At 38.4% G+C, this 12,113-nt stretch overlaps 1 pseudogene; it reads left to right on the forward strand.

Annotated features, from left to right (window-relative positions):
* Window positions 1-10,487: 10,487 nt before the first annotated feature.
* LOC111826389 lies at window positions 10,488-10,670 on the forward strand (annotated as a pseudogene).
* The last annotated feature ends 1,443 nt before the right edge of the window (window positions 10,671-12,113 follow it).

Below are 12,113 nucleotides of genomic sequence, written 5' to 3' on the forward strand. Positions count from 1 at the left end.
CCCACCCCCCAGCTAGTCTGCCCCGATTGGCCCTGATCGCCAGCCAGGCCAAGGGACCCCACCCGTGCACGAATTCGAGCACCGAGCCTCTAGTATTTTATAAAAGTATATGATTAGCTAATCACTATGCTGTGTACCTTAAATTAATACAAAATACAATTAAATGCAAACTGAAATTTTAAAAAATAACTAAAAACAACAATCATTAAAAAAAATTAAAAATAGAATGGACCTGAAGTAGTTTCGTTGATCTACTTATATAAAAACCATGGGTGGTGTTCATCACATACAGAGGAACAGCCACGACTGAGCAGAAGGAAGTCAGTCCTACAGGGGTTGTCTTGGCAACGGCTGCACCCTCCCCCAAGCTGTTTCCCTGAGCTGTTTCCTGTAAGGGTGGAGTTTGAGGCAGGAACCCGCCCTGGGAGCGTGAAGGCAGATCTTTCTAAAGTGTGCCACGCCAGCAAGGGGTGAACCTGAGTGGGGCGGCTGAAAGGCTTAGAAAAGACAGACAAGAGAATGAAAGCCGGGTCTCAGGGGGACGCTGCTTCTCTGAGAGACAGTGACCATGCCCACAGCCATGCCTTTATTTTTAGCAGATGCCACGAGGCAAAGTAAGGGCATGACCAAGATGTTTACAAACATTCTCCTGGGTTTCAATCCTACTCAACTACATGCACCTGAACTCCATCAAGCCCACATCACTCAGGCACGTGGGGCCATGTGTTCGAACCATAGGTTCAAGCTTACAACTACAGCTGTTGGCTACAATTGTGCTGGGAGGGCCCTGCCCTCCAAGCTGGGACTTGCAAGTGGCAATGAGAGGACTGTGCCCTCTCATCAGTCCAAGGCTTGGACCTGTCCAAAACACTGTAGCAGCTCCCCACAATAAAGTATTAATTCTGTTTCTTTGTTACTAAAGTTGTGGCCCCACCCCATAACAAAGAAACAAAGGAAAATTTCCCCATCGAATTTCTGAATAGTATTACTCCTTCGGGAATGCCATGTTATAAATTAAAATTGAAAGTGGGTGCAATCATCATGCTATTGAGAAATGTCAATAGTAAATGGGGTCTTTGTAATGGTACCAGATTTATTATCAAAAGATTACGACCTAACATTATCAAAGCTGAAGTATTAACAGGATCTGCAGAGGGAGAGGCTGTTCTGATTCCAAGAATTAATTTGTCCCCATCTGACACTAGCCTCCCATTTAAATTGATTTGACGACGGTTTCCCGTGATGCTAGCACTTGTGATGACTATTAATAAAGCACAAGGACAAACTCTAGACAGAGTAGGCATGTTCCTACCTGAACCCGTTTTTGCACATGGTCAGTTATATGTTGCTTTCTCTCGAGTTTGAAGAGCATGTGATGTTACAGTTAAAGTTCTAAGTACTTCATCACAAGGGAAATTAGTCAAGCACTCTGAAAGTGTTTTCACTCTTAGTGTGGTGTACAGGGAGATATTAGAATAAGTTTAATCACTTTATCAGTCATTGTTTGCATCACTGCTGTTTTTATATCATGTTTTTGTTGTTTTCATATCATGTTTTTGTCATTTTTATTGTATCATGCCTCTGTTGTTGTTATATCCTTTTGTTACTATTTATTTATTAATAAATTTATATATTATTTTCATATACATTTTACTAATTTCCTTTCATCTCTCACATTTCTATTATAGAGAAAGGGCGAATAGCAATGTTAAAATATCTCTGCTAATTAATTCCCCTTTTTTAAAAAAATATATTTCATTGATTTTTTACAGAGAGGAAGGGAGAGGGATAGAGAGTTAGAAACATCAATGAGAGAGAAATATCAATCAGCTGCCTCCTGCACACTCCCCACTGGGGATGTGCCTGCAACCAAGGTACATGCCCTTGACCGGAATCGAACCCGGGACCCCTTGAGTCCGAAGGCCGATGCTCTATCCACTGAGCCAAACTGGTTAGGGAAATTAATTCCCTTTTAATGTGCATGAATTTCGTGCACCGGACTACTAGTTAGTATAATAATAGGAAAGTTGCACAGTTTCAAATATCATTATTAACATTCTATAATAAAATTGGAAACCAAAGCATTGTCTCTATATTTCCTGCATGCAAGGAAAAAGGTGAGGCATAAATTGTAGAATTAATGGGCAAGTTAATGTTTCTACAGAATATTCATAGTTTGTGTGCATAAATACAAGTGAGTTTTTCTTTTGCCTCATTACTTCACCATGGTATATGTGAAATGGATCAATGAGTACATCTGTAACAATGTCACTGGTACTTCAATAAATATAAATAAGATGAATTAAATCAGGTAAAAATTTAATCCAAAAATGGAATTTGTCCTGCACCCTGAAGACTTAGCACTTTGTGAGCTATAAATATTAAATCAAGGTCAATATTTTAAGGCCTGTTGAATCATATGGAAAAAAATAGTAATTTTAAAGTCCTAGGCTATCTATAAAGGACCCCCTGCTTCCAGACTCTGAATTCCAATTTTAAGGCCACTAGGAGGTACACTTTAACAGATAAATGCTTCCAATAGGCTGCATAGGGAGAAAGACTATTTGTGAGGTAAAGAAGGATAAAACCTTACAGTATTAATAAATAGTATTACTCCAATATAATGAATGAAACTCTCATACTGTACCTGGAAGAAAAAAAGATCAGATTGAAGACACCAGGAAAAATATGATTCCTCAAGTCAAATCACTGAAGAATTTTCTTTACCCCCTAATGTAAAAATGATTTTAAATCTAATCAAATCCTTTTTAAAAATGTTTTTATTGATTTTTAGAAAGAGAGGTAGAGAGATAGAAACATTGATGAGTGAGAGAGAAACATCATGGATCAGCTGCCTCCTGCATGTCCCTTACTGGGGACTGAGCCCACAACCCAGGCATTTGTCCTGACAAGGAATCGAATCAGTGCCCTCTTGGTTCATGGGTCAATGCTAAACCACTTAGCAACACTGGTCAGGTTTCATCTAATCAAATCTTAAGTGAAGTTCCAGTAATTTAGTCGGTGAATTAAGGCCGATGTGGGCTAGAATTTCTAAGAAGTAAAACCAGTGAGCATAGATTAATTCTGGATAATCTTACTCCACATTTTTTGGAGTTGCCCTGAAAAAATAAGTTTACCTAAGAAACCTAGCTTTCATAATATTATTTTTATATGTAAAGGTGCTTGAGAGCATCCTGTATACTTTGCAATTGCTTCTAGGAAAGTTCTATTAGGGTTTTGAATAAGACCAGGTTCCTATTAAAGACTAGGCATCTAATGATCTGGTATAAAGAAACAAAGTCAAATTTCTAGCCCAGTTATTTAGTTGATGTCACCTTAACATGCCATTTAAATACCTCTTTGGTCCTCACTTCCATCACCAGTAAAATAAAGATGATAACACTGATGCCAAAGGTTCCTATGTAGATTAAGAGAAAATATAAATGAAGAAGAAACTACTGACCGAAGCATAGAATAAGTGATTGTTAAATCTAAAGGAGATTTTATAGTTCTCCAGATGGAGTGGAATGGGCCCCAGAAGCCTCTGGCTGTCCTGTTTGCTGGCTGGAGAATGCTGGAGCATATGAGCAAACAATCTTGGGCTGTTGGGTGTCTCCTGCCAGTCCTCAGCCATATAAAAAAGATAGATTTGGGAGAGACTCTGGGATAGCCTCAGAGACTTGAGTTAAGTAGGATGCTTACTCATAAGACACTCAGGTAGACTTTACAACTTGCCTAGAAAGTCAACACCATATACAGTTTCTCAGGACAGAAAGGTCTGTGATACATCAGCCCAAACTGCCTCACCTACAAAGATTCCGAATACCTGGACAGATTCTGAATACCTGGACTATTCATCAATCCCCTTTACATTTTTTTGCCAGTTGAAATTATTCAAGGACTAGCTCAAACACTGCTTCTCCCCAACATTTGCTGATACCACAGTCGAAGTTATGCTTTCCCACCTCTGGTGCATTCTGTATCTCTTTATAAATACATCTCAATCTACCTTATCTATATACTAGGGGCCCAGTGCACGAATTCGTGCACCTTGAAAGAAACCATGGGCCACGAGGCTGCGGTGGCACAGGGGTGGATCTCAGCCCATCCTCTGCGCCCCTGTCCAGCCCCTTCTGCAGTGGCCCCCAATCCCCTCTCTGCCAGCAGCCCCGTACCTGCTGCTGCCGCTCCTATGCGCTGACGGTGCCAGCCCCACTTGCACCCACTGACAGTGCGGAGCGACTGGGGCCGGCACCATCAGCGGGTGCAAGCGGGGCTGGCGCTGTCAGCCTGTGCGAGTGGCAGCTGCTGCCCCGTTTGCCCCTCAGGAGCAGAGGGAAGCAGAGAAGCCCTCAGGGGCGATCAGGGCTGGCAGCCACTGCTCGCACCCACTGATTGCGCCGAGTGATCGGGACTGGCGCCGGGTGCCAGCAGCGGGTGGGAGCAGCGGCTCTGGCGCTGGCTGCGGGTGCAAGCAGGGCCAGCACTGGCAGTGGGTGCGAGCAGCGGCTCTGGCACCAGCAGGGCCAGTACCAGCAACAGATGCGAGCACCAGGTGAGATTGCAGTGCACAGGAGCAGAGAATTTTCAGTAACCAGAGGCTCGCCCCAATGACAGCAACTGGTGCTCCGCCTTGGTCTGGCGCCCCCGCTCACCTGCTCCACCATCCCGCTGCGCCTGATACCTGCCATGTTCCGTGCATGCCCCTTGGTGGTCAGAGCATGTCATAGCAATTGGTTGTTTGGGTTGTTTCGTTGTTAGGTCTATTTGCATATTAGCCTTTTATTATATAGGATACAAAATGCTAATATGCAAAGTGTCCCCTCAGGAGTTTGGGAGACCAAGAGTTCGATCACTCGCTATGACGTGCACTGACCACCAGGGGGTGGCGTGGAATGAAGGAAGGCCCCAGCTGGCAGCTAGAAGGCCCCGATTGGCCCTGATCGCTGGCCAGGCCTAGGGACCCTACCCATGTACAAATTTCATGCACTGGACCTCTAGTATTATATTTATTTGTGTATTTGTCTTACTGTCCAGCTATTGCCATCATAATTCTGCATTAAAAAGCAATCCCAAATCTCAGTGTCTTACAACCACAACCACTGATTTTTTTCCTTTGCGTGTTTTCATTCAGCTATGACCAGGGCTATCGGGTGCATGTTCTCCTCATGGAAGGTCACGGAAGTACAAGAAGGCAAGCCAAACCATACAAACACAGTTGAAGCCTTTTCTGCATTATGCCCACTAGCATTCCAGTAGCCAATGTAGGTCACAAGGTCAAGCCTAGTCAATGGAGGAGTGGTGTATATTCCACACATACTAGTGGGAGGCATGACAAGGCACAATGCAAAGAAGTGAAATTTGGAATAATTATCCATTACCATATTATGCACAGTATAAGGTGATCTCTATTTTATCAAATATGTGTTGTTTACACATATAGTCTCAAAGCCTAAGTAAGTGCTTTAAAAGTACATGCATACTCAATCAATCCACAGTTGCATACTGGGAACTCAAAGCAATCTCATTTCTAGCACAGTGTCTGGCATACAGGAGACACATAACCAATATTTACTGAATTAATTTCTTCAGTGAAGAAAAATTCAGAACTTTCTGATATGATCTCTTAATGCATGTTAGACACTGAGTGGGGATTGCTCTCCGCAGTGTGTGTCCCTCTTGAAGTAACAAATCTTCTGACCTGAAAACCATGTTCACAAAACTTCAATGTCCTCAAACTGTGGACTCTGAGAAACAGATAGTGTCTGCAGTGATTAAAAAACGAGGATCAGTACAGTCATAGTCTCTATGAAATGCACTAGAATTTAGTAATTTCTTCTGTGGTTTATTACAAAATGCGGTGCGTTACAAAAAGAAAAAAGACAAAAAGGTAGCCTTTGCCTTTCCTGTGAATGGACCTGTGCACCAAGCCAGATATGTTTCTGTAGGGGCCATTCTCTTTTGCTTTCTAATTTTTATTTTAAAACTTCCTTTGGGCATTAAAGTCTACAATAGCTTCCCAGGTGGTGTGGCTCAGTGGTTGAGTGTCCACCCATGAATTCCTGTCAGGGCATATGCCCAGATTGCAGGCTTGATCCATTAGGGGGCATGCAGGAGGCAGCTGATCAATGATTCTCTCTTATCATTGATGTTTCTTTTTTTTAAAAAAAAAATATGTTTTATGGATTTTTTACAGAGAGGAAGGGAGAGAGAGAGAAAGTTAGAAACATCGATGAGAGAGAACCATCGATCAGCTGCCTCCCGCACATCTCCTACTGGGGATGTGCCTGCAACCCAGGTACATGCCCTTGACCAGAATCAAACCTGGGACCTTTCAGTTCACAGGCCGACGCTCTATCCACTGAGCCAAACCGGTTTCGGCCATTGATGTTTCTATCCCTCTCCCTCTCTCTGAAATCAATAAAAATATTTTTAAAAGCCTACAATATCTGAAGAGCTGAATTAGTTTGGTGAGTGGAAAAGAAACTTGATTCTTCATTTTCTGACTATATCCATGGAAAAACAAGATTCACGAAATTTCTCAGAGCATTTAGATTACTCACTTTGAGGCTATATCAACACAGTGTAGAACTTATTCCTCTCTTGCCTACAAAATGGCAGTGAAGTTTCAAATACAAAGATGCCTCTAGGCCCAGTGATTATTTAATTACCTCCTTGAAAATAATTTCTGAATGTGACAAGGGCATCAACAATCCTTTTGAACCTGCTAAATGTACTTCCTTCACCTTGTCTACTCTGACTTCTCATATTACTTACCCTACAGGGGCAGATCCAGGTTTTGTGGAGTCTAAGGTTTATACAGCTGGGAAGAAGGCTCTTGCAAACACAACAACAGATAAACTATCGTGCAAGTGAGAAACCCTGAAAACTTAAGCTACATTAACTTCAGGATTAATCTACCTGTGTTCCCTTTATAAGTAGCATTACCAGATAAAATATAAAATGCCCATTCAAATTTAAATTTTAGATAAATAATTTTATTATTATTCATTTATGTACATTTATAATAAAAATTATTCTTTGTTTATATGAAATCAATTTAACTGTACATCCTAAACTTTTATTTACTGAAGTGGGCAACTCTGTTTAAAAGATGGAGAGTAAAGTCCCCAAAATAAATCCATAAATATCCACAGGGATCTACTTAGAAATTCCCTAGATAACTAATACCATGATCCTTCTATTAATAAATACTTTAAAATTGAGTTTTCATTCATCCCTTCTTAAACAGTATGGATTTCAATTTAATCCTTTCATTTTTTTAAAATTCTGTAAGTAAGGGACATGGCATGAACAGATGTTTCTCATTCAAAGATAATTTTAGTAGCAGAGACTATGATGATTTGAAATAAATGCCAACAGATTACCACACTGAAGAAATGTAATTTTGTCACACTCAAATTACCTCAGTAATGTACCCTAGCTTCTCACGGGTTTTTCAATCAAGATGCCCTTCATAATTTGTTACCCAGAGTCTCTTCCGTGGGTTTAACCTTCTTATCCTTCCCTTAATTGAAAGGGAATTAATTACTCACTAACATATGGCCTTCTAGACTTGAACACCATTAAGTCCTTCTCCTCATACTATTTTTCTCCAAGTAAAATAATCTCTATTCCTTCAGTGTTTGCTCCAGAAAATGTCTCCCAACACACGGATAGAGCTAACTCTACTCCACATACAAAACCCCTTCTCTACATCCCAAGATACTGTATTTTGAAGTCTAACTGCAGGTAAGTTGTCAAGGAAGACCTACAGTGAATATCAAGTATAATTTGAGAATAAACCCGTAATTCTTAGTTTCTGTGTTATTTTGGGAGATGTTTTGAAACTGTGAAAGTGCATTTTGAATTTGTTTTGTACTGACCAGGAAATGAAAATCCCTGTCAGATAAATGGGGCAGAAAGAGTGGTTTTATGAACTGTACAGTAACTTAAAAATTAAATTCTTCATGGATGAGTCACATGCCTAATAATTTGGTTGGATGTACAATCCGATATATAGAGTGTGAATATTTAACTGAAAAAAATGACAACAAAGGACAACTCTGAAATTATTAACAGAACTGACAATATTACCGAAATAAATACAAAACCATTACCTACTTCCAACAGTGACAAATTTGAAAGCAATACACAGTTTATTTTAAATTCTACTAGATTTTTAAAGGCTTATCTTTTACAATCACAAATGATTTTCCTTCATATGTAAATTGGAAAAGTAAAACTACCTATTTTGTTGAGATATTGTAGGGATTAAATGAGAATGTGTAAGGTATAACATAATGACTAAAATACAGTAAGTTCTCAAAGTAAGTACTCAGTAAATGTTTCCTGTCATGATTATTTTCACTTTAAAATCGAAAGTTACTAAATATAAAAAGATATTCTTTTCTCTTAGTTTCATTTCTTGCTTATGCCTCTATCTGCATGCTTTATTTTCAAGTATTTAATAGTTGCTAGTATGAATTGAGATAATTTTAAGTAGAGAAAACCAGAAATTTTATATATTTGATCAATATTTTGCTATCTTAACAAATGTATGTAACAAATTGCAGAATCCCAAGTATTATAGCTACATTTCTCTTACACAACACTCTCATTTCAATGTTAACAATCAAGATAATTTCAAAAATATTGGTGCTAAATAAATATGATATTGTTTAAAAGTTTGACCTTAACATGAACTGAAATCTATGCCTCCACAACCTTTACCATTGCTATTAGTTCTGCCCTCTGAAGAAGCATCCTTTTTCCATAAAATAATCTAATATGATCTTCCTTCTGGCAACTCTTCAAGTACCTAAAACAGTCTCTTTAGTAACTGTCCATATCAAGTCATTTCTTCTCCAGTGTAGTTCCCTTTAGTTTATAAAACACTGAGAATCTGCAATCTACCAGGAGCTAGTCTGCATGCTAAATACACAAAAGAATGAAACACAATCCCTGACTGCCAAAAGATCAATGTAATAGAAAGACTGATTTTAAAAGACAAATATATATTAAAATAAAATTATGGAATTGGTACAGTCCTAGAAATTAGGGCAGTTGGCCGTATGGTTCCTTGTGATTATATTTCCTCAACTTTACCATTTCCTTTTTTAGGACTTTCTTTCAATGTTCTCTAACACCGTGGTTTTCAATTTTGCCACCCAGAGGACATTTGACAATGCCTGTGGATATTTTTTGTTGTTATGCTGAGTTCAGGGTAGTGGAGACTCTTGGCATCTAGTGGGCAGAGGCAAGGGATGCTATTAAACATTTACAATGCACAGGACAGCAACAAACAATTATCTGATTTAAAGGCTGATAGTACTCAAGTTGAAAAACCACACCTTGTTTTTTTAATGTCCTTCGTAACATGTAGAATCCTAGGAAAAAGGAAATTTCAGGAGGGGTCTGACCAATCTGAATACAGAACAACCTTTATATTTCTTAGTTCATGCTTCTCACCTGAATTAATTAGCTTATAATGGAGTAAATTATTATTTTAATAACCAGTCACAAAGTTAGCCCATAAGAAAATTAGAGTTAGCTAAAATTATTCTATTGATCAGTTTTCCCTTTATAAATTTTTTGTTGTTTTTGAACTATAGTTCAAGCCTACTGAGAATTCCTAGCTTAAATATTTTCAAATTCTATATCTTTATGAAATACTATATCTTTATCAATACTGAAAAAAAAATATCAAGATGTCTAAACCCCATATCATTAAACTGCAAATGAACCTTGAGAACTGACACTGGTCAATTACACCACACTCCTAGAAACAAATTTTTAGTAATAATTTATTGGGAGTTTACTCTATGCCAACATTATTATCAGCTAAATTTAGAGTTTTGGTACTCTAAAAGTATCTCAAACAAACTGTGGGAGTAAATACTAGTAGACCCATTTCCAGCCAACAACACTGAGACTTCTGTGAGACGGAGGGACTTGCCCAAGGTCACACAGTGAGTAAATGTGCTGAAGGAATTTTACTTCACCTCCCTATGTCATCAAACCTCATGAATATACTGTTTTAAAACACAACGTCAACTAGCTACCATTACTAAGTTCTTATAACAAATTTTGACCTATGCCACTAATTCTCACGATAATTCTGTGAAATAGACATTATTACATTTATATTACAGACGTGGAGACACCCGAGGCTTAGCAACATGACTACTAGAATCAGACCCAGGATTCATATCTCATACCCTAACTCCACCACATTGCCCTCTATTAGGAGCCATAAATCCACCAGAATTCACAGTCACAGAGCCCTCGCTTCCCTTTTGTACACGAGGTTGTCTTGGAGTTCCTTTGCCAAATTCTTTCCTAGACTAGCAGCATACCTTGGTTTTGCTTATTGAAATTCTTATCACATTCACCTATTGGGGAAAAATATATGTTTATGTGTAGGTGATTAATGAAAACATACAGAGAAGACTATAGAAGCAGTCTACTTCCTCACTAAACATTAAAAAATGATGTTCCCCGGGCTCTGTCCAGGTGGCGTAGGGGAGCATAGGGCTCTGCCCCATGATGTACCGTTGCTTTCCACAACATTGGAGAGAAAGCCGGGCCTTGAATCTGCACCTGCATATTCTACAACTTCTCAGAGTCCTGTGGACAATGACGGGAGATAAACCATGCAGGAAACAACTGGTACACTAAAAAAAAATGATATTAAAGGCTACCAAATCCCATATAATGCTTAACTTTGGTAAGCTTTGACTTCTCTCTAGAAAAAAAAAGTAAAATATTTTCTGCCTTTAAATGTTAAATACCTATAGCAATTCTCTTGAGGAAGGTAAGATTTCTTTTATATATAATTAAATTATGCCTTCAATACAGATAAGTTTACAATTGAAGTTCAAGAAAGTAGATGAGGTTAATATTGCAAAATATTAACACATTTTAATATAGGTGATGAAAATATGGGTTATATATTCTTTCTATCCTTATTGTAGTTGAATTTTTCATAATAAAGAGTAAAAATACAAAGTTTATGATTTGATACTATGTGCCTTCCCTCTACAAATAACTTTCTTTTGAATTACTTCCATTATTTACTAAGGCAAAATAATTTACTTCAAAATATTTTTATCAGATGTAATACTCAAAAATCATCAGATCCCAACCTTTAAAAGATAATTAGAAGCCAAATCAAACCCTCACCGCAGTGAAAGCATAAAATCTGTCATTTGTACTTCCAAGCCTTATTAACCATGCTGACTTTGAGTAAAATATTAAATTCATATGTGATTTATTATCAAATGCAGGGTGCTTCAATTTCATTTTAGAGCCCTCTCATTTAAAGAACATTTAACAGAGCTGAAAGCTGCTAGTGTGGTTGACAAGTGTTGGCATAACAAGTAAATGAGACAACTGCCATTTCTACATGTATGAATTACTTGGCAGTATTATGAGTCAGTCTTATCCTGAAATGACAGTTAATTATTGCATTAGCTATAAGTGAACTACTCTTGCAGTAAGTTCAAAGGAAATATTTTTTTAAAAAAACTTTCACCCTTTCTTAAGTCTTTCCAAATCTTATAATGTTTTCTTTAAAAAGGAAATGCTGCCCCAAAATACTGTAAGAACCAGACACCTTTATAACTATTTCATCACTGTAGGCTTGAGCAGGTGGCAGCAAGGTGTCTGCAGTTGACTCCTTTACCTCACACATGTGAAGCAGAGAGCAAGTTTTCAGAGAGCCTTCAAAGAGGCACTAGGAGAGAAATAACTAGTAGCCAACCATATACTATGTGAACTTGATTTCTTCCCAAGACCAACTAAATAATTTCTTCAGAATTCACTATGTTAAGCCCTTTATGTACAATATGCCTAAGGTCTCATCACCATTTGTGATGATTAATTTTATATATCAACTTGACTGGACCACAGTGTGCTCAGATACTTATTCTAGATGTTTCTGTGAAGATGTGTTGGATGATATTCACATATAACTTGGTAGATTGAGTAAAGCAGATTGCCTCCCTAATGTGGGAGGGCCCCATCCAATCAGCTGAAGGTCTAAATGGGACAAAAAATGACTCTTCCCCAAGTGAGAGACAATTCCTCCTGCTCGACTGCCTTCAAATTGG

Source organism: Myotis lucifugus, unplaced genomic scaffold (assembly GCF_000147115.1).
Source record: "Myotis lucifugus unplaced genomic scaffold, Myoluc2.0 scaffold_74, whole genome shotgun sequence".
NCBI lineage: Eukaryota > Metazoa > Chordata > Mammalia > Chiroptera > Vespertilionidae > Myotis > Myotis lucifugus.